The sequence below is a fragment of the Notamacropus eugenii genome, chromosome 2 (assembly GCF_028372415.1).
Source record: "Notamacropus eugenii isolate mMacEug1 chromosome 2, mMacEug1.pri_v2, whole genome shotgun sequence".
In the NCBI taxonomy this organism is placed as follows: Eukaryota; Metazoa; Chordata; class Mammalia; order Diprotodontia; family Macropodidae; genus Notamacropus; species Notamacropus eugenii.
The window spans coordinates 88,941,739-88,961,622 of NC_092873.1; positions in this window are offsets into that span (position 1 = coordinate 88,941,739).

Consider the following 19,884-nt stretch of genomic DNA (forward strand, 5'->3'; position numbering starts at 1 on the left):
TGCTTAAATTCTGCCTGTCTCAGTTTCCTCAACTGTAAAATAGGGATAATAATAATGCCTACTTTACAGGGTTGTTGTGAGGATCATCTGAGTATCTGTAAAGCACTGAGCTCAGTGCCTGGCACATAATGAGTTCTTCCCCTTCCATGTCTCCCCTTCAAAAGGAGTATAGGGGTCTCAGAGAAGACTTGTACCTCTGGTGTGGGGGCTGCTTAGCCTTTTTCAGGGCTGCTTTCCACCTTTGGTGTCCACCTGATTCACCTGTGTCTGGCTCCAAGAAGCTGTAGCATATGCACCTGCCACACCCACTAAACCTTTTAGGCAGACAGGCTAAAACAAGTTGAGAGTAACTGAGGGGTCTCAAATCCGTTGATGAGTTAGGAGGGTGTCTACTTCAAGCATGTGAAGACTTTCCCTGGTAGAATGGGTGAATGAGAATAATTGGTTCCAACGGCCATGAGGGTGACTGAAGCAGGTTCTATGGAACACTCAGAGTTTGGTTAGACATCCAAGACACCAAGGTCATCCATTGCATCCCAAGCCATCATCAGTCATCTTGATTTTAGCCTCAGCACTGGATTTTGATGACTATGGAAGAGACAATGAGGCTGGTGACTGCACAACTCTGCCTCACTTAAATTCAATTTAAGTGTGAATTGAAAGACATCTACAATACCATTTTGCCATTTTTACCTGACTCAGAGTCCTGTGGTAATAGTCAAGTGATGAAATAGTAGGTGGAGATACACTGGGATCTATAGTAACAATGCTTCACACAGTCAGCCCAGGCCATAGGGTCAACTTCTCATTGAACTGAAAGCAGCCTCCTAGGTGTCTAAGCAGCCTTTTTTAAAGACTGCACTGCTCACCTCCTGGCATAAAGAAAGGACTAGAAATGGTGCCCTAAAAATTGTCTGCTTCACCCAACTCTGGCCTTCTTATTACAGCAGGCTGGGATCCTACCTGGTGGTTGAAACACAAAAAAGGATACAAAAACTTTTGTGAAGATGATTCCACTCACCATCATACGGAATGTTCCCATGCTTATGGACAACATGAAATCCAGTAGATCTGAAAGATGAACGGCTCATGTTATGAGAGGAGGTACTACATACAAATAGCAGCCCTGAGAGAAACAAGGCTGGCAAATGAAGACCAGCTTACCAAAGTAGGTGCTGGATAGAAGTTTTTTTTAAGTGACCACAGTGATGGGGAGTACTGTGAAGCTGGCATAGGTCTTGCAGTCAAAACTTATCTAGTAAATAAGCGTGTATACCTTCCAAAAGGAGTGAATGACAGACTCATGACAATGCAATTGCTCTTTGCAGGAAAGTACCACACTACCATCATTGGTGCCTATGGTCCCACCATGACAAACCCTTATGAGGTTGAAGAAAAATTTTATGAAGACCTGGAGACCCTCATTATCAATGTGCCAAAAGAGGACAAGCTTATAATTCTGGGTGACTTTACGACCAGAGTAGGCATAGACTATCAGACATGGTAGAGAGTTCTTGAGAGGAACAGTCAGAAGTAACAGCAGCAATGGTCACTTGCTACTGAAGACTTGTGCATCTCATGACCTTCTCATCACTAACACTGTCTGCCATTAATCTAAATGCAATAAAACTCCAGCAAATACTGGCATTTAATAGACTATGTCATTGTAAGGAGAAGAGACAGACAGAACGTGAGAGTAATGAAGGCAATGTGTGGTTCAGAGAGCTGACTTGATCATTGACTTATCCTTTTCAAGCTAAGCATTCACATTCAACAAAAGCAGTAGCCCCAAGGTAAAACAACTACCAGAAGACTTAAGATCAACAGATCAGAGTGATTTTGGATTATCCATGGGAGAACAGTTTGTTGTATAACTTGGAGGGAAAGCTGAGCCAACATGACTGGCAACAGTGGAGCAGAAGAGGAATGAATAGCTTTCAGAGATTTGGAGTTTATTCATTTGGGCCATTTTGCTCATTTACTCATCTGGGCCAGAACACTTACAAACATCAAGACTGGCTTAATGAAAATGATGGGGAAACTCAGAAGCTGCTAAATTACAAATGAGCACCACAGAGTTTACCAACAAGATAGTTCATCCATCTCTAAGAAGGCAGTGTTTAACTCCATCCAAAGTGAAGTGCAGATAAAGCTTAAAGAGATGCAAGATTCTTGGCTCAATAAAAATACAGATGAAATTCAGTTTTATGCTTATACTAACAATCCAAAGTGCTGTTATGATGTCCTGTTTATGGCCAAAGACCTATAGTGCATCTCAACTACTCAGTGTTGATGGAGCCACATTAATTAGTGACAAGGACAGGATCCTGCAGAGATGGGCTGAACAGTTCCATAGTGTTCTCAACAGATCATCATTACTCAATGTTGAAGCCACTGACCTCATACTTCAGACAGAAGTCAATCCCTCTCTGGCCAAATTTCCAGCTAAAGAAGAGGTTTTGAGTGCCATTAGGCTCTTCTTGTGTGGCAAAACACCTGAAGCAGATTCTATTCCAGCTGAAATTCACAAGGCAGAGGGATTCACTGTTCATACATAAGCTGACTGAAATTTTCCTGATTATATGGCAAGAGGAGGTTATCCCCTACAAATTCAAGGATGCTTGCATTGTCCCTTTCCATGAAGGTAAAGGAAATATATTGTCCTGTGATAATCACAGGGGGTGTCTCTCTTAATGATTGCTCTCAAGATTCTTTCCAAAGTTCTCCTCATTAGGCTGATCCTTCAACTGGAAGATGGTCACCTACCTGAGAGCCAGTATGGCTTTCAGATAGAGCCAAAGAATGGTTGATAAGGTGTTTGCTGCTCAGCAACTCCAAGAGAAATTCCAAGAGAACAGAGTTTGTTGGTCTCACCAAGACCTTTGACACTGTCAGTCATGAGAGCTTGTGAAAGGTCATGACGAAATTTGGTTGCCCAGAGAAGTTTGTTAGTATTGTACATCAGCTGTCATGATGGCATGTTTGCACAATTTCTAGATAATGAATGATAGTGCTTCCCTACTCACCACTGGAGTGAAGCAAGACTATATGCTTGCTCCCATGCTTTGTACCATGATGCTTTTGCAATGTTGTTGGACGCCTTCAATGACGACAAAAAGTAGCATCTAAGTCAGTTACCACATTGACAGCAAGTTACTTAACTTGAAAAGGCTATAAGCCAAAACTAAAGTAGAAAGAGAGTTGGTAGATGACCTTTTGTTCACAAATGATTATACACTCAATGTAGCCTCGAAAGCTGAGATGCAACAGAGTATGGTTCGATTTTCTGCTGCTTGTGTTAATTTTGGCTTAACAATTAGCACCAAGAAAACACAGGTTTCTCTACCAGGCAGTGTCAGACCATCCATATGTGGAACCACTTGGTTACAGCAAATGGAGAAATTTTGAATGCTGTGGATAGTTTGCTTACTGTGGCAGTATATTTTCCATACCAGTACACATAGATGATAAGCATTGATGCACACCTTGCCAGAGCTAGCTTAGTGTTTGGGAGGCTTTTCAGTTCAGGATACTTTCCCTTTGTCCCCAGCTTTTGTTCTTTAAGTATACTCAGGTCCATGAAGAAAGCACAGGAATATGAAAGAGAAATTCATCCTTGTAGTTCAGGACTACACATACATACACATCATACACTCCAACAGACATGAACTCAACATGGAGACACAAATAGAACTCTCATTTCTACTCCCTGAATTTATCTTTTCTGAATCTAAAACTTAAGCTGTCCCACATGGTAGAGTACTATGGTTTTCAGGGTATTTCATGTTCCAGGTTCCAGGGAAGTATTTCATATTTCCCTGTCCTAATCCAGTTTGGTGAACCCTATTCCCCCAGGGCAGAGTTAAGCCACATTTTGTCTCAAAGATTCTCTCCCTGCCCCACCAACACACACACACACAGACACACACACACACACATGTGCATAGAGTCTTAGCTATAGAAATCATGCCTTAGATATTATTGCTGCCTTTATTTCTCTTAAATTCTGAGATTTTATAATAACTTTGTATCTAGCAGATAACTAATAAATATTCATTGATATGATTTATAGAGATGCCTGATTTTAGTCTAAGGACTTCACCAAGGAAATTTAGAAAAATTTCAAAATGAAAGCAATGGTAGAAGACACATACCCACTTAGGGGTCCCATTTGACTTTGAAGTGGGTGCGGAGTCATCGCTACTAAAATTTCCCTCTAATATCTCCTTATGGAATCAGGGTTAACACACCCTTGTGTGACCCAGGATCTCAAAAGTTATCCCAGTAGAGCACACATTCTGCTTCGTCTTAGCAAGCTGCAAAGACTTTGAGTATGGACTGGACTGGGTGTCTGTCATCCAAGATCCACCAAGATAAATGCAAAGAGGCTTAATACTAGAAGACTGGACACCAGGTGATAATTTTTTTTTTTTAGCCAAAATAACTTACACAGATGGTAGGTTTGAAAGTGGGTACCCATGCAGATTTAACAAGGGGTGTATTTATTAGATTTGCCTTCTACTAGTCCCTGTTGAATGTTTCCCTCAAACTTGCATAATGTTTCCTCCATCAAGGAACAAATCATCAAATGAGGGAAGCAACTGTTGTGGGAGAAATATCTCCTTTTTGAGTTCATGTGGTAAGTTACTGTTACCTAATAAACCTATCACAATGCAAAAACCTTGGTTTTATTATGTTTAAGCACAATGTCAGGAAGTAGAAAAATAACCCTGAACAAATATTAGGATTCTAATGAAGTTTTTATACACAAAAATTATGTCAGACAGATAAAGAAATAATTTTTAACATACAGCAATTTTGTACATCTTCTTAGGCCATCAATGTTGAACAAACATAATTAAACAAAATTATAGTCTCATACATCCCCTAAGGAAGTAGAACTAGTTAAATAGATTCTATAGGTAAACTAAGTCAGATTACAGATTAAAATATATTTAGAAAATTCACAGTGAGAGGGAAATTGAGAGGGAAAATTTGCATGCCTATAAAGTCGGTGTCCAGAGAATCCTTCCACAAATAGCTAAATTACTTCAGGAAGCTCAAATTCCCCTTTAGCGTCTTATCTGAAGAATATTAAAAAGTCTTTCCTCAACACCACTATTGCATGATTCAGGTTTAAGTCAGGAGAAGCTAACATTAACAGAAAACAGATTTTGGTTAGCACAAATGTTTCAGGAAGAATGGTATAATGAAAAAATAACGAAAGAAAATAAAAAATGAAAAATTATCATCAAAATCCCCCATTTTGTCTTAGAGAGCTTTGTAATGCCTGTCTTTGGTTACATACTTTTAAACTGGTGTGTCCATGTTAGAATTTGAGCATACACCTCTGCAAGCACCAGAAAACATTGTGTTCGTCCTTCGTTGCTGAAGAAGACCATGCCATCAGAGAAATGATGACATGATTTGCACTTGACTTTGTTTTTTGAGTGAGGGAGGGCTGTGCAGGTCACCAGCCTCACTTCTCCTCCAGAGCCATCTGAATCCAGTGACCAGATATTCATCAGGATGACTGGAGATGACCCAGAATGGGGCGATTGGGGTTAAGTGACTTGCCCAAGGTCACACAGCTAGTGAGTGTCAAGTATCTGAGGTGAGATTTGAACTCAGGTCCTCCTGACTCCTGTACTGGTGCTCTATCCACTGCGCCACCTAGCTACCCACCAGAAAACATTAAAGCAAGATTAATATAATAGTGATCATCAACATTAACTAACACGACTTGTTCCTGGTAATCCACTCCAGATGTCCATTTAATCAATATATTTCATCATGACTCTTAGTTGCCCCATTTAGTTATCTAATTCTGGGAAACATTTTCTCTTAGAAATTCTGGAATAGATCTCATTCCCAGGGCAGTTCTGGAAAGGTGTTCCTCCCAGTAAATCCACCTTTCTGGTACCAAGTCATTTGCAAAAGTTCCCTGAGTAATGCTGCTAAAACTTGTCGGTAATAAGTCAGTACAATTTAGTAAGGCCTAAAACAAACTCTTAAATTTGGTCTTCAGTAACTAGTTCTTGTGGTGAAAAACAGTTCAGATGCTGATGGAGTAACCTATAAAACAACAGAGCTAAAATATATTAAATAAGGAATGCTTAATTCACCTGAAAGTTCAAAGAATTTCAGTTTCTACATATCCCTTACTTGTTCTTTCTATCTTAACTCAAATTTTGTACCTAATACAGCTGATGTGATCTACAGGCTGAAGGAAGAATCTAAAATGAATTCATGAGGGTCTAACTATTAAAATGTGCCCTTTTTTCTCTTAATATTATCAGATACATACTTTAAAGCAAGAAAAAAATTAATTTCTTTATAATTGTTCATGTCATTTTACATGTAAAATCCTTAATTCAATTTTGAGAACTTATAGACAATTACTAAATCATAATCACAGTCTGAATATCCAAGGCAAAAAGAGGAGAAAAAAATTTGATAAAAAAAATTGTCTGTGTATATTCAATTGAACCTGAAGGATGTTCGGTACTTCACTCTATTTTTCCAGTCTTGTTCTTAATTACCTTCAGGATCAAAAGAAAAATGTGTTTACAGTTATCATCCAGGAATATCATGTTTATTTGTCCTTTTGTCATTGTTCTTAAAAGAAATATTTGGAAGCTAATCATACACACACATATATGTATAAGCCTAATTCTCAGCGAAAACATTCTAATTTTGTTGCTTTTCTCAAAATGAAATTGCTTTTTTTTAAGCAGTTTACTACTCCATTAAAATGTAAAACTTTTGCATAAAACTTAAAACTTATATATCTGTCTCATCCTTTTGTTTTATTCCTCCTTTTAAGGACAATATATGTATATATACACATAATTTATATACACATGTGTATGCACATGTATATATGTGTATGTATATATAAAATACACATGCACACATATATGTATGTATATATCATTACATCATCTAGAAAAGAGATGGCACTATGAAGATCTGATATTATACATCAGCACTTGGACACTAAATATCATTGGGTTTTTTTAATCATTAACAAGGGGCTGTATGGCAAGCCTAAGAATTCATATATCTAGTTGCTTAGGTTAGGAAGTCCACCAAAATTCCTTTTTATTCGTATCCCCCTGTACCCAGAGATGTTTGGGTATTGAAACAATAAGATTGTGTGCACACGCGCGCGCGCACGTGTGTGTGTGTGTGTGTGTGTGTGTGTGTGTGTGTGTGTACATATACCCTTATAGTTTACCTGCCTTAGTTATATGAATTTCCTATGAAAAAAGAAGGGGCATGGTTATAAAAATTCCAAGACTGTCCCCTTGAAAGCACAAACTGACATAAGTGTAACAGGATAAAGCTTCCTAGGCTGTATTTGATTCCAGGAAAGAGTCATAGTTAACTTTTTAAAATAGCTAATTCAGGAGCAAAGGTCTACATTATACACAGGATATCATAGGTAGGTTTAAGATTAGCCAGATGAGAAAATTTCCTGTTCAGAATGGAAACAGCAAAATAGGGAAAGGGTCAAAAGTATCCTGCCACTACTTTTGTAAGAACTTTTCTCAACCTTCCCAAGTGCAGACTTCCAGCAGTTCTGCTATAATTATATATATTCAATGAATATATGATTGTTCACTCAAAATCCAGAAAAACTCTAGACAATTTTTAAGCCTCCAGGTTGACAGATATCCATATCTTAAGGTATTGTATATTAACTCCTAAAAAAAAAATCTTTTTTTTTTAAATAAAATCTTTAAAATTGGGGTTTGCAGAGGCTAAGTTGGCTTAACAGTATATCCAAACATACTATTCCAGGAGCAGTTCTACAATTTCTATAACCAGTGGCTAAACAATCTATCAGACAAAAACTATTTCTTGCAAGTCCCCACCCCTCAGTTTGGAGAGGTCCTAGTTTCTTATTAAACCACTTCATTACCTTAGAATTTCACAATGTGCTTGTCAGCGAGACTAAGATTTTGTGAACTTGCACAAATAATAGAAGGTCCCAAAGAATCTGATGGGCAGCTAGGTGGCAAAATGGATAGAGCACCTAATAGGTTAGGAAGACTCATCTTCCTTAGTTCAAATCTAGCCTGAGATACTTACTAGTTGCGTGACTCTGGGCAAATCACTTAATCTGTTTGCCTTAGTTTCCTCATCTGTAAAAATGAGTGGAAAAAGGAAATGGCAAACATCCAGTATCTTTTGCCAAGAAAACCCCAAATGGGGTCATGAAGAGTCAGACATGACTGAAATGACTGAACAACAAAGAACCTGATAAGTCCCCCAAGAATTTCACAGGTAAGGAGAATTTACAAGGTCTATTATATTTCTCCCAAACTGTAATTTATTATTATTATTCCTTTTAAAACAAAACAGTTAAACACTTAAACTAGTTAAAACACTTAACAATTTTTAAACATTGTGACCACATTCTCTAACAGTTCAATTGATAATCTAACTGCATTTAGATTAAAAGAAAAATTAATTACATCATCCTCTAGGTATGATTTTTCAAATTAATAGCATTTCTTATAGAATGATTTCTCAAAAATCACAATACAAGAAAAATTAGAAGCCTAACAACAACATAAAATATTATGAATTTTAAAACATAAATAAAATTTATTGTCAGACAAATAGTTGAATGCATTTCTGAATTATCAGAAAATATATTGTTCTGAATTAGAAAATTACTTAAGTCATCTATCAATTTGACATTTTATACTAATTGCATTTAGATACCAATATAGAGTAATTTTGAAGCAATTACACTTCTAATTATTATTCATGCAGTTTCCAAACTTATTGCCAAATATTAAGTGTATTTCATATTAAGGTCTGATTTACTTTTAGAAGTTCAAACATTACATTCATCATAACAAGAGAACATATTTCATTTTAAATGAAGCCATATTACAAATTAGTTTAGTACAAACTCAATCAATTCAAATCCAGATTTAGAATTATTAATGGCATACAAAATCTTAATTTTCCCCATGGGCCACTAACTGCCAACACCTCAAATTACAGGGTCCACTATTTTCAGTTAGCTTACCTCCAAAAATTTACAATGGCAGTCTTGTATTCTCACCTTCCTCTTTGGGGGACTATGACAATCTATAGAAATATGGTAATTGCAAACATAATAATGTTATGAATATGTATCCTGGTTTGCAAAAAAAATCCACTAACATAATTCAATTTACAAAGACATTGAGACCATAAAGACTGTAAAATATCCTTCTTTTTTTTTTTTGAAGGGGGGAAGTCAGGGCAATTGGGGTTAAGTGACTTGCCCAAGGTTACACAACTAGTAAGTGTCAAGTGCCTGAGGTCAAATTTGAACTCAGGTCCTCCTGACTCCAGGGCCTGTCCTCTATTTACTGCACCACCTAGCTGCCTCAGTATACCCTTCTAAAGATCATTCAAGGACAGAATTTTAGCATGCCATAGTCAAATTGTCCAACTTTCTCTAACTTTTCACCCATTTTCCTCATTTCTACTTGCTTAAACCTTCTCTCTTAGATGCAAATCAAAACAACTCTGAGACACCACATCGCACTTATCAGGTTGGCTGGCATGACAGGACAGGAGGATGATAGATGTTGGAGAGGATGTGGAAGAGTTGGAATACTAGTTCATTGTTGGTGGAGCTGTGAGCTGCTCCAATCATCCTGGAGAGTAATTTGGAACTATGCCCAAAGGGCTACTAAAATGTGCATACCCTTTGACCCACCAATATCACTTCTAGGACTGTATCCCCAAGAGATCATAAAAATGGGAAAGGGTCCCACATGTACAAAATTATTTATAGCAGCTCTCTTTGTGATGGCCAAAAACTGGAAATCAAGGGGATGCCCATCAATTGGGGAATGGCTGAATCAATTGTGGTATACGAATGTCATGGAATACTATTGTGCTATAAGAAATGATGAACAGGAAGGTTTCAGAGAGGCCTGGAAAGACTTATATGAACTGATGCTTAGCGAAAGGAGCAGAACCAGGAGAACTTTGTACACAGCAGCAACCACAGTGTGTGAGGATTTTTTCTGGTAGACTTAGAACTTCATTGCAATACAAGGACTTAAAAAATTCCCAGTGGTCTCTTACAGCAAAATGCCTTCCATATCCAGAGAAAAAATAATGCAATTCCATTGCAGAATGTAGTAGATCATTTTCTTTTGTATTATGTTTTGGTTTGTTTTATGATTTCTCCCATTCATTTTAATTCTTCTATGTAACATGACTAAGGTGAAAATGTATTTAATAAGAATGTATGTGTAGAACCTATATAAAATTGCATGCCATCTCAGGGAGGGAGAGGAGAGGGAGAGGGGGTAAGAAGGAGAGGGAGGGGAAAAAAATCTAAGTTATATGGAAGTGACTGTAGAACACTGAAAACAAATAAAATAATTTTTAAAAACCTCTCTTTTCTCTTCCTGTAAACTTTGATTAAAGCTCTACAAACTCAAAACTCCATCTCTCTTTTTACCATCTGACCCCGAACCTTAACTTACCTTTGCTCATCTCATTTCTAGTTCCTAATCATATCTTAATCTAATACACCACTGAATCTCTTCCATAAAATTTTTCTTTTATTGTACCTATTAACTGCAAAACTTTTACATTTTGAATTGCATAGTCTATTTCATTTCTTTTAGTTGACTTTGTTTCTAATTTATTTACAGTAGTAAGGTAAGATAAAATTTTCACCTAATAAGGCTCAAAGGCTGCAGACCACAAACATTTTTTCTCCTTTCTTTAAAGATTTATTAATATTCTGTAGACAGTTAATTTACCCTCTTCTAAAACAAAGGATCTTTCACCCTCCAGGGGAAAGAGTGATTTTTTTTTTTTAAAAGGTGCTACTTGCATGTAATCTTGATCATAGGGGGCTGCAATCTCCCCCCAAAAATCCACTAAGATAATTCAGCATTTACAAAGACATTGAGACCATAATATAGAAATTTACAACAATGCATGTCAGTTACAAATTTAATTTCTAATTAGTTTACAATGCCAAAAACTTTCTTCAAACAAGGAAAAAGATTTCTTGTCTATCTTTATCTCTGCAACCTCAACCTGGCCAGAGAGGAGACTATCTTTTTGAAAACTTAGGAATGCTAGGCAGTTTTTCCTGACTATTCTAAAACTTTCTATCCCACTGAAAGTCTGATCAAGGGGTCAGTGGAAGTAATTCCCTGCTTACTGGGAAAGAGACTTTAGCATCAGAATTATAGTATATCAGTTAGCAAGGAGAGCTGTTTCAGGTATGAAATTTCATTAATTAACTTAAGAAATAGTATTGAATTATCTCATTTTCATATTTGTCCTAGAGTAAAGTCATTTCAGGTATCAGTTCCCTCTAAGGATTTGAAACAATGTCAGTAGATGTTAGGGGACAGTCATGTTTCCAATGTCCTCTCTGCTTACAATGCAGACATAGTTTTTGATCACCACAGATTCTATTCGATCCTTAATCCCTGTATATAGTCTCAAGACTTTTTAGAGCGGCTTTCTGATTATCCAAGTCCATAAACATATCTCTAGAGATAGAGATTGAAGCTGATTAATGGGTGGCCAGTTTTTAAATTTTAGGACAGAATTTTTTATTCCAAAGGTCTGCTCAAATGTGCCAATAAACAATTTGGTAAAAGTATGGATTGTCTATAACCAATCTAATTCTACACAATGTGTTAAAGGATTTTTCTCTGAGCCAAGGATATTTGTCCCCTGAAGTTAATCCTGTCCAAACATTTTCACAAAGATTTTTTAAACTGAACCTTAGATAATTTGGATTCCTTGGAGGGAATGTTTTCCAAACTAGCCAGCAGATGACCCATAATGGTCTCTTTAGAATAAACAAACTGACTATATCTCATACTTTACCTAGTAAAAACTTTTTACTAGGAACATTTGAACCAGAATCTGAGGTACTGAAAAGGATGAGTGTGGAACCAAACTTTTCTACCAAATCAGAATCACAGAAAACAAATCACTGAGCCCCTCAAAATAAATTATGTCAGTTCTCATAAAAGTTTTATTGGTAGTGGTGGCAACAACACTATAAAATAGATTATTGAGAAAGTAGCTAAGAAGAATGAAATTCCCCAGTGATTTCTGACCTATGGTCAATATGACACTCAGGTATATGACAGATGTGTATTCTTTTCAGGATCACCTAACAAGCAATCAAAATAAGAACCAGAACCAGAACAAAATGAGGATCTCTGATTAAACCACTACAGTGTTTATACCAGAACACAACCACTGAAACAGGACCAATGAACCAACAGTCAGAAACTAGGGGTGCCAAACTAGACCAAGACCCTCCCAGGGTCCAATACCCAGGACTCAGAGATAATGGTTACAATTATAACAGACAAGTCTTTTGTCCGTGTGTCTACAGAAAAATGAGAGCGTAAGATATTGATGCAAACAGGACACAAAGTTTGAAAAAAAAGATGCCTGTCCTGCCAGTTAAAACTCTGAGTTTCTCAGTCTATCTCTTACTTTAGACACCTGAATCCCAGGGTTATGTTCATCAGAATGTCTGGGAAGCTACAAAACTAAGTTCCCCCAAAGTTTCAATAGACTGATTATTCAAATAAAAGAGACCAAAAAAAAAAAAAAAGACCAAAAAAGAACAACCCAGAACCCACACAGGAGACAGACTTATCTCATCTGCAAATTTTATGCCAGTACAGTAGTATTTATGGCTCAACTGGGTTTTCCCCTTCAAAGCCTCAAAGGTAAAAATGATCTTGTGAGTAAAGGACAGTTTTTGAAGTGGAAGATTTAATCTTTCCAACCTTATTGTTTGTTCTTTTGTAATGATTATATTTGCTATGGGAAAAATATCTCCTTTTTGAGTTCACGTGATAAGTTACTGTTTCCAAATAAACTTTTCATAGCACAGAAATCATAGAGGTAAAAATTTAGGTTTTCTTATGCTAAACCCAGTTTCAGGAGGTAGAAAAATAAGCCTGAATAAAGGTTAGGATTCTAATAAATCTTTTTATAGGCAAAAATTATGTCAGAGACAGAGAAATAATTTTTGACATACAGCAAATTTGTACATTCTTTCGGGTCATAAAAGTTGAACAAATTTAAATAGAACCATAATCTCATATATCCCCTAAGAAAACAGACTTAAACAAACTCTATAGGTAAACTAAGTCAGCTTATAGTTCAAACTATACTTAGAGGGTTCGTTGTAAATTGATGGAAAGGAGATTTCCCTACAGAGTCGGCATCAGGGGAATCCTTCCACAAATACTTAAATCATATGTGGAAGTGCAGACTCCCCTTTGGGTTCTTTTCTGAGGAATGTCAAAAAGTCTTTCCTTAATATTATTATTCCATGAGCCAAATTTTAGGCAGGTGAGGTTAATATCAACAAAAATGGACTTCAATTGACCAAAATATATCAGAAGGAATGGCATAATAAAAATTAATAAAAGGAAATGAAAAATTATCATCATGTAACTAAAAAAATTTAAAATAATTTAAAAATTCAAATTAAGCAACTGAAATTTAAAGAAGAGATTAATAAAATTGGAAGCAAAAAAAAGGTCATTGAAATGATAAAGAAGCTGGGTTTTGGAAAACCTAATAAAATGGATAAAGAGTTAGCTAATTTTTAAAAAGAGAAAGGAATACCTTGTTCATAACAAAAGTGAAAGAGAATTCACAACTTAAGAGGAAATGAAGGAAATTATCACAAACTAGTTTGTCCAACTACATCCTAACAAAACTGATAACTTAAAGAATGTAGATTAATTACAAAAATATAAATACCCAGATTAGCTAAAGAAGGAACAAATTCTTTAAGTAACCCAATATCAAAAAAAAGAAAAGAAATAAAATAAAACATAAATGAACTCCCAAAGAAAAAACGCCAGGACCAGATGGATTTACAAGTGAATTCTATAAAAAAAAATTAATTAACTCTAGTAATATACATATATATATATATATATATATATATATATATATATACACACATATATATACTGTTGGCAATAATAGGCAACACAATCTTGATGTCTAAACCAAGAAGAGATAAAGCAGAGAAGTGAAACTGTGTAGGCGAATATCACTAATAAACACTGTTGCAAAAATTTTATATAAGAAATTAGCAAAAAGAGCACAATATATTAGAAGGCTTGTACACTATGACTAGGCTGCTTTATTTTATGTATATATATATATATATATATATATATATACCAGAATGCTGGGTTGATTCAACATAAGAAAGACTGTGAATGTAATAAATCATGTTAATAATACAAGTAATAAAAACCATGATTATATCATGTTTAAAAAGCTTTTGAATAAAACCTAACATTTCCATTAAATACTCTAGAAAGAGGAGTGGGTAGATGATGCAGTGTAAAGCACTGGCCCTGGAGTCAGAAGGACCTGAGTCCAAATTTAGCTTCAGATATATACTAGCCCAAGTAATCTGGGCTTAACCACTTAACCTTGTTCACCTTCTCCCCAACCCTGCCCCACAAAAAAAAACTCAAGAAAGAAAATTAATAAATGGACTTTTCCTTACTATAGTAAATAAAATCTACCTAAAAGAAAAAGAGCAAACACTATACGTATTGGACAAAAGTTAGAAGCCATACCAATAAGATCAAGGGTAAAGCAAGAATGCACATTATTAGCACTACCATTTAGCATAGTCTTAAAAATGCTAGCCAAAGCAGTATGATAAGAAAGAGAAATCAAGGTAATTAGCAGATGCAAAGAGGACAAAATTATCAGGTTTTTGCAGATAATATTATGATTTCCTTAGGGAAAGTCTAAAAATACAAGTCAAAACTTAACTGAAACATAATAAATTCAGCAAAATTGCAAGATATAAAACAAATGCTAATAAATCATCAACATTCTTATATGTTACCAACAAAATCTAACAAAAAGAGCCAGAAAGAATTTCATTTCAAATAAATATAACATATGTAAATTATTTTGGAGGGTATCTGCTAAAATGCACTCAGGAACCATATGAATCCAACTATGAAATACTCTTTGCAGAAATAAATCTAGACCTAAATAGTTGCAGATATATTAACAGCTCATAGGTAGGTCATGTCGATATAATAAAAATTACAATACTACCCAAATTAGTTTACTTGTTCAGTGCCATACTAATCAAACTACCAAAGGATTATTTCATAGAGCTAGAAAAAATGACAATGAAATTTATATGGAAGATGAAAAAAGTTGAGAATCTCAAAGGTAATAATGACAAAAAGTGGAAAGGAAGGAACGGGAACAGGGATTTATCAGCACTAGAAATCAAACTCTATTACAAAGTAATCACAATTAAAAATATTTGGCACTGGTTTGAAAATAGAGCAGTTGCCTAGTGAATCAGATAAAAAATATAACACACAGAGGCTAACAAACTCAGCAGCATTCTGTTCAATAAACTCAAAGAGCCCCATTACTGGGGTAAGGGCTCACTATTTGAGAAAAACTACTAGAAAGAGTAGAAAGCAATTTAGCCAAAATTAAGTATAAACCAATATCTCACACTATATCAAGATAAACTCTAAATAGATGATTTAGATATAAAAGTTGATATTAAAAGTAAATTAGAAGAACATCTTTCCCCTATGAATAGGGGAACAATTCATGATTAAACAAGCAAAAGAGGTAAACATAGAAAAATGAACAATTTTTATTGTACAAAGTTAAGTTTTTGCCTAAACAAATTTAATGAAGTTAACATAAGAAAGGAAACAGATAAATGAGGAAAATATTTGCAGCAAATTTAGGATATACAAGGAACTGATTCAAATTTGTAAGAACAAGAGCCACCCCCAAATATGTAAATTACCAAAGGATATGAACAGGCAGTTTTTAAAGGAAGCAATCTAAGCAATCAACAACTACATGGAAAAATACGCTAAATAACCAAATAATTAGAGAAATGAAAATTAAAGCAACCCTGAGGTTCCACCACATCCCGTCAGATTGGCAAAGATGACATAAAGGGAAAATTACATTAGAGGAACTAAAGGAAAATAAGTGCACTGTTGGAGGAGCTGTGTAGTGGTCCAATCATTCTGGAAAGCATTTGGAATGGTGCCCCAAAACTTACTGTGCATGTCCTTTGATCCAGCTTTACCTCTACCAGGTCTATATTTCAAAGAGATCAGAGAAACAGGAAAAGGATCTATGTATACAAAAATATTTATAAGCAGCTTTTTTTGTAATAATTTCAAACTGTAAACTAAGAAGGTGGCCTAGTATTGAGAAATGGCTAAAGAAATTATGGTATATGAATGTAATAGAATAGTATTATTCCATAGGAAACGATGACACAAACAGTTTTAGAGGAAAATCCAGAGAAAACTTCAAAGAAAGACCTTTATGAACTGATGCAGAGAGAAGTGAACAGAACTTGAAAAATAGTTTGTACAATGACAACTATATCACAGAGAAAAACAACTTTGAAAGAATTTAGAATTCTGATCAGTGCAGTCCAGAGGATTAAACAGATGTATTGATAATGCATTTTTACTTATTATTAATGTAATTTTGCTTCTTAATGGGAAGATCTTGCCTTTCAATTAATAGGTCCATGTGACCTGCTTAAGTCACATGGAAGCCTGAGTCACATAAGTCAAGTCACATGGAACAGGAAGGGGAAGAGCAGGAAGGGTGGAATAGGAAGAGGTGGGACTAGAAGAGAGCTGAGAGAAGTTAGAGAACAATCAGAACTGGGAAAGGCAGCAACTAGCATGAGTGGAAGAGCTTGTTTGTGATTTTGTTTAAGGGAGCTAGTTTATGAGAAGGCCCTAACAGGGGGAAGGCTTGGAAATAATATTGCCCTCTGCGTTGTTATTGTGTATAGATTTCTTTGTTATTATGATGGATTTGGCTTTCTGGTGTTGGGATTCGGCTTTCTGGTGTTGGGATTCAGCTTTCTGGTGTCTGAATAAGTGTTTAGTTCTGTCTATGGCTGCCATAGGCACTGTGAATATTGCATTGGCTCTACAAATGGCAATGAGGATGGGATCATGAAATATCAGACCTCTATTTGGAGGCAGAAAGGCTTTAAAGAAATAGATATCCCGGAATGGGAGGATTTGCCTTATTCCTCCCTGGTGAGAGAATGGGCTAAAAGCACAGGGCTCTGTGAAAACTGGGAACTGAGGCTACAGAAGGAGAAGAAAATGGTAAACAATTCTAGTATCTTTGCCAAGAAAACCACAAATGAAGTCACAAAGAATCGGACATGACTGAAAAATGACTCAATAACATGGAGTTAAAGCCAGACATGGGTTCAGGGAACAATTTTATTCAAGAAATATAATTTTCCTTTAGTTCCATGTTTACCACTAAATCCAGCCTAAGGGTTCCTTAGAATGAGTAGATGAGTAAATAAATGCATGAATGAAAAAACTCTTTTTAAGTATTATGTGTCAAGTGCTATGTTATTCAGCCTTATAAGAATTCTGTGTCCAGTGACTCTAAGATTTCATAATTCTCTTGAAGTTTGTTTTGTAATCTTACCCTCTTTCTTTTTTCATCTTTAAAGTTTATTTTAAGTATTTTATTTTTCCCCAGTTACATGTTTTTAAAACTTTGAGTTCCTTCTCCAGCTCATTTTACAGATGAGGAGCTGCATCTACTAAAGGTCTGAGGCTGGATTTGAACTCAGGAAGAGGAGTCTTTCTGACTCAGGCCTGGCACTCTGTTTGGAGGCATTAATTTTTCTGGGTAGGAACCCTGCCATATTTCAACCAACTATCTTGATGTACATCAATAAACATGGACATTGCAATAAACAAAGAAAAGAAAAGAGGATTGTGTATGAGGCTGTGAATTTCTATTACATATAGTTTTGGTTTTTTCAAGTTTATGTTAAATTTAGCACAATATTAATGAAACTGTCCTGCTTGCGTCTATTCCCTTGTGAAAGTTTTTCTGCTCTCTATTGTATGCCAACAATTCAGCTGGAGATAGAATTAATTGAATGGTTGAACTCAAACCACAGACATTGTCAAAGAGGTCTGTAGTGGAGTGCCACAAGGATCTGTCCTGGCCCTGTGCCTTTCAAGTCAGCCCATTTTGGGCAACTCTAATTGTTAGGGCATCTCTACAGTTCCTGTTCCTATTTGCTCCTTGTTCTGCTCACCAGAGTCAAACAGAACAAATTTAAATTCATTTCAGCATGATAACCCGTCAGATACAAGAATAAAGCTATCAAGTCAAAGGAACTACACACTATGAAGTGCAGAGTTACCCAAGACATACAAGCTATAGTGAAGAATTCTGACAAAAGGTGATCGATCCCCTGGAGAGTGAAATGGCAAACCACTCCAGTGTCTTTGCCAAGGAAATCCCACGGACAATACTAAAATGGTAAAAGAGATGACAGTGGAAGATGAGTCCCTCAGGTCAGGCGTCTAATACACTACTAAGGAACAGCTAAGAACAGCTGAGAACATACAAGTAACTCAGTAGGCTGGGCCAAAGCTGAAAGGAAGCTCAGTTGTGATGTATCTGCTGACAAAAGGAAGGTATAAGGCTGTAAAGGTCAGTATCACATAGGAACTTAGAATGTAAGTTCTATGAACCAAGGTAAACTGGATATGACCCAAAAGGAGATGGAAAGACTAAACACCAAATCATGGGTATCAGTGAACTTAAATGGATGGGAATGGGTAAATTAATTCAGGTGAGTAATCCCTGAAAAGAAATAGAGCAGCCCTCATAGTCAATAAAAGGGTGAGAAAAGCTATACTGGGATATAATTTCAAAAATGACAAAATGTTCAAATCCAAAGAAAACCATTCAATATCATAGTAATACAAGTCTACGTTCTAGTCACTGATGTTGAAAAAGCCAAAGTTGATCAGTTCTATTAAGACCTACAAAATCTTCTAGAAACAACACCCCCCCAAAAAAAAGGATATTATATTTCTCATAGAAGATTCGAATGCTAAAGAGAAAGCATGGGAATGCCAGAAAAAAAAATCTATTTCTGTTTCATTGACTACACTAAAGCCTTTTACTGTATAGATCACAACAAATTGTGGCAAGTCCTCAAAAAGATGGGAATACCAGATCATCTTACTTGTCTCCTGAGGAATCTGTATGTGGGCCAAGAATTAACAGAACAGAACATGGGACAACTGATTGGTTTAAGCTCAGAAAAGTGACAAGACTGTATAATGTCACCTTATTTATTTAACTTTAAGGGTAATTAGGTATCGTAGAGAGAGTGCCAGACCTGGAGTCAGGAAGACTCATCTTCCTGAGTTCAAATCTGGCCTAAGACATTTACTAGCTGTGTGACTCTGGGCAAGTCACTTAACCCTCTTTGCCTCAGTTTCCTCATCTGTAAAGTGTGCTGAAGAAGGAAATGGCAAAACACTACAGCATCTTGGAAAAAAACTCCAAATGGGATCGTGAAGAGTCAGTTAAGACTGAAAATAACTGAACAACAATTAACTTTTTTAATTAATTAGTTTTTAGTTTTCAACATTTAAGATTTTGAGTTTCAGATTTTCTCCTCTTCTGTCCTGTCCCCCTTCCCCAAAATGGCATACAATCTGATATAGATTCTATTTATGCATTCATATTAAACATATTTTCACATTAACAACAATTTATTTAACTTATATGCAGAATACATCATATGAAAGGTCAGGCTGGATGAATCAAAAGCTGTAATTAAGCTTACCAGGAAAAGTATCAATAGCTTCAGCTATGTAAACAATACCACTCTAATGGGGAAAAAAATGAAGAATTTAGAAGCCTCTTGATAAAAGCGGAAGAGGAGAGTGTAAAAGATGACTTGAAGCTTAACACCAAGGAAACTAAGATCTTAGCAACAGGTCCTATCACTTCCTGGTA